This window comes from Pteropus alecto, unplaced genomic scaffold (assembly GCF_000325575.1).
Source record: "Pteropus alecto unplaced genomic scaffold, ASM32557v1 scaffold3, whole genome shotgun sequence".
Taxonomy (NCBI): domain Eukaryota; kingdom Metazoa; phylum Chordata; class Mammalia; order Chiroptera; family Pteropodidae; genus Pteropus; species Pteropus alecto.
This window is the reverse complement of record NW_006442484.1, coordinates 20,464,287-20,468,254: the sequence shown is the minus strand read 5'-3', so window position 1 is coordinate 20,468,254 and position 3,968 is coordinate 20,464,287. Positions and strand designations below refer to the sequence as shown.

Genomic DNA, 3,968 nt, shown 5'->3' with positions numbered 1-3,968 from the left:
CTAGTTCCTGCCATGAGCAAGTCCTAGTCCCTCCCACCCTACCTAAAGAAATTGTAGCTCTCCAGTTACAAACATCTTAAGCAAAATGCCGCTCTTGCTCTGTTTCAAACACTAGGGGCTCTGCTTTTCCCACTTTCCCCTAAGCGGCTCTGTCCTTTAAACTCCTGTAAACACTTCCTTGCCCTCCAACTATGCAGATCTCTAGAACTGTGAGTTGTATCCTATAATATAATCCTGTAGAGTAAGTAGAGTATCCTCATTCATCTGTGAGCTGAACCAATGAGTTTGTCCAGGAGCTAACATTTCAAAATCCTCATCCCTTCCTTGCTTTGGGCCCTGGAATAGACTAAGAACTGAAGAAACTTTTTCCCCCGACTCTGCACATAATGGAACCTTGGATTTTGAGGCAGTATACCACTGTTAAATGCATTGTGAGTTTCCAGTATAAAGGCAGAGTGACATTTAATGGTTGAACATTTCAGTCAAAAGTTTAAAATAAGCTCTCAGTTATAGAATATACTTTGTTGTCCAATAGGTGTAATTTTAAAACTCTTAGATCATAAATATAGACAGTTAACAAGACAACCAAGGAAGAAAGAGTTAGTATTGCATATCAAGTGGAAAGTAACGTGGGAAACTTCATAATGTAAATTATTTTTGTAAACCTGTTAGGTGTCTGTTGTTCTACCTCCATTATTTCTTTCTGCTTATTTCCATGCCTGGGTCTTTTAGTGAATATTCTTTTAGATATAAAAACCAAGGACAAAGAGTTTCAGAATAAAGACCAAATATAGAAACTGGGTCTGAATAATTGAATCACTTTTGTCTACCTATACCTTGGTAAAGCATTATTTGATTTACACCCCAGGTAAAGCATTATTTGATTTAATCATCATCTACCATGTGTTCACTGTATAACCCTGGACAATTCATTTAATCTGTAATGAGGCTCAGTATCACATCTTTCAAATGGAGGTATAAAATTACCTTACCTCACAAGATTACCGATATATTAAAAAAAAAAAAAAAAATGCATGCAGAAATTCAGTGTACCAAAACACATAAGTCAATAAGCGACAGATTCCTTTTTTAATTAACCAGACCAAAAGTACTGTCCTCTTGTCTCTCAAAGAGGGGAATAAAACACAAGCAATTATTTTAATACAAGTAATTGAACAGTGAAAAGAAAATATATTTCATCTTATCAATCTTATCCTTACAGTAATCCTATTAAGAGTACATAGAATATCCTCATTTCTTTAAGTTGGAAGTGTAAAACTTTAAATTTAATAAGGTGTCTCGAAATTTGTACTTTTTTTTCTATTTTGTTTATTCCTTGTGCTGTAAGAACTTTGGAGGATTTACCAAGTTCGAATATCCAGGAAGTGGGCCTAGGATGGAATCTATGTCATTGTTAGTAAGAGAATTACACACTTTTAATTACTGACTATGGTTATAGATAAAGAAATAGAGATAGAGATCAATATACTGAGTTCTAGCTTTTACACTGTTTCTTCTAAAATCTTTTATGATAGTGTTAAAAACCATTCCATTAAAGTATTATCTCAAAAATTATTATTTAACATAGTCACTTTTAAAGCACTTGTTTGGAGGTCTTTTTGTATTTTGGAAATCTTTTTTTTAATTTTTACCTTCATTCATTTAAAAAAAAAAAAGTGCTAAGCATATTCTTTGCACTAGGTACAAAGCTAAATGCCAGCGATATAATGGTGAGCAAATCTTTATAATATTAACATATGCTCCTAAAAATATAAAGGAATTGTGAGATGGTAAGTTGTAGGGGGAATGATAAGAGCAAGATTCAATGGCCAGCTGTGGAGGGAGAAGAAAGAACAGAGTTAAGTTTCTATTTCTCCTTTTTCTTTTTTGGAAACAGAAAGAAGAAACATGTTGCTAAGATAAATATATGTACTAATTTAGATTTGTCTATTAACTTCCACGAACATCATCTCACTTGCAACATGATATGTCTGAGTGGCAGAGACCAATTTTATCTTCCTCAAAGCCTTGTCCATGAATGCAGCTAAATAAATATTTGTTAAATTAGTAAACTGAAAAAAAAAAAAAAAGATTCAGTTCCTGCCATTAAAATTAATAATTGGGGTTATAAGGGAGGTTCTGGTCTCCCAAAAGTAATTTTTTATCTTTTTTAATTTATTTTTTAGGTGAGGCAACCCTTCACAGACCTCACAGATTGCAAGGACCTTGTCGTCTTACAATCTCTTATTTATTTTATTTTATTTTTTATGCCTACAGCACCTGGTCTTTCTAGGTGGTCTCCCATCCAAGTACTAACCAGGCCTGATCCTGCTTAGCTTCCGAGAAGCGGACGAGATCAGGCTTGTTCAGGGTAGCATGGCCATAGACCCAAAAGTAATTCTTAAATCGTGAATTTTATTCTTATTTTTCAGGGATAATTCTCTACAGCTAGCCCAGTGGCTGGCATATACAGTAGACTTCAATGAGTGCTTGCTGCAATATTCACCAAATTAAATTTAGTTTAGCGCAATGTTTCTGTAAGAATCCAAGGCTGCAGATCCAACTGTGACACTCTATCGCTAAACGTTTGATAAGTGAAAATGAGTAAGGAGATCTATAAGTAAAAATGGGTGAAACTTTATGCTGGCCAATTGAGATCCCACTATGAAAAGTGTTTTGTAAAAGTGAAAGAAAACTGCAACCTCAAGGTCTAGTTGAGAAAGGATAAATACAAAGCTGCGTTCTCAAACTTGGGTGCTGAAGGGTAGGAAAATATATCACCCCAAAATATGACTGTAAGAATTCAGGAGTTGCCATCCCAAAATATGTGTCTTTGTTATATTAATTATTTTTGAACAGTAGGTACTTGAAAAACAGCAAATATAGGGAGAGGCTGTCTTCGAACTCCTCCATTCTGCCTAAAGACGGAGCCTCCTAGAGGAACTCAGGCGTCGTAAATCCTCTCCCAGGAGTTTCATCAACCAAGAAAGATTGACTCATCTCAGAAAAGACTGGAGGTAGACACTGCACACAGACGAACTTTGTCACAAACTTTACACCTTCTCTTTATTCTTCAAGGGCCCATTTTCTTTTTAAAAAGTCATTTAATCTCCCCTGAGAGGTTTTAATCCCCGCTCACCTTTTTCTACTAAAATGAGATTTAAGCTGGAATTATAAAACACCTCTGTGATCATTTTCTCTGGATATCTCCCTATATACATGAGGGACCTACTCATGTTAATAAACTTCTTCTTCTTCTTCTTCTTTTTTTTTTTTTTACTTGTTAATCTGTTCTTTATTACAGGGACCCCAGCTAAAAACCCAGATGAGTAGAGGAAAAATTATTTTTCCTCCATTGTAGTATATAGAAAATTTCACATTAATCTATTTTTAAAATTAAATTAAAAAAAAAAAAGTTTTAGGAGCTCATTTCTTACTTTTGTAGAAGGAAATTTAATCCGAGTCATTATTGGGGTTCTCCTTCCTTCTTCAAAAGGGTGATGAAAAATTCCCATTTTACTCACAGCCAAATACTGTGGGTCTGGCCAATTAGCTTCCTTCTCTTTCTTCCCTTCTACCTCTTTCTTTACCCCTCCTCACCACCCTGCACACCCCAGCACTCTTTGCCTTTCCTCATGGGATTAGCACATGCTTTCTCCAAAGCCAGGTAAGGGCTTTCCCATCAAACAATTTCTATTCCGAAGCCAAGGAATGCAGAACCTTCTATATACGGGTAGGGACAAACGTAAAGAACAGAACAAATGCACATTTAAAATTCTCCTTTGCTCTTTTCCCTTCCCTTTCATTTCCCTAATCCTCCTCTACTATCCACTTTCCCTCTCTTCACCCTCTCCTTCCTTCCCTACTCCCTTCACTTTCCTTTTCTTCCCATCCCCCTCCTCATTTCCTCCCCTCCCCTTGTCCTCTCCTCTTCACTCCGTTTCTTCCTTCCCTTGCCTTCCAACTCT

General features: G+C 36.0%; 1 pseudogene; it reads right to left on the bottom strand.

Moving 5' to 3' along the window:
- Positions 1–2,268: 2,268 nt before the first annotated feature.
- Positions 2,269–2,388, bottom strand: LOC112470667 (annotated as a pseudogene).
- Between the last annotated feature and the right edge of the window lie 1,580 nt (positions 2,389–3,968).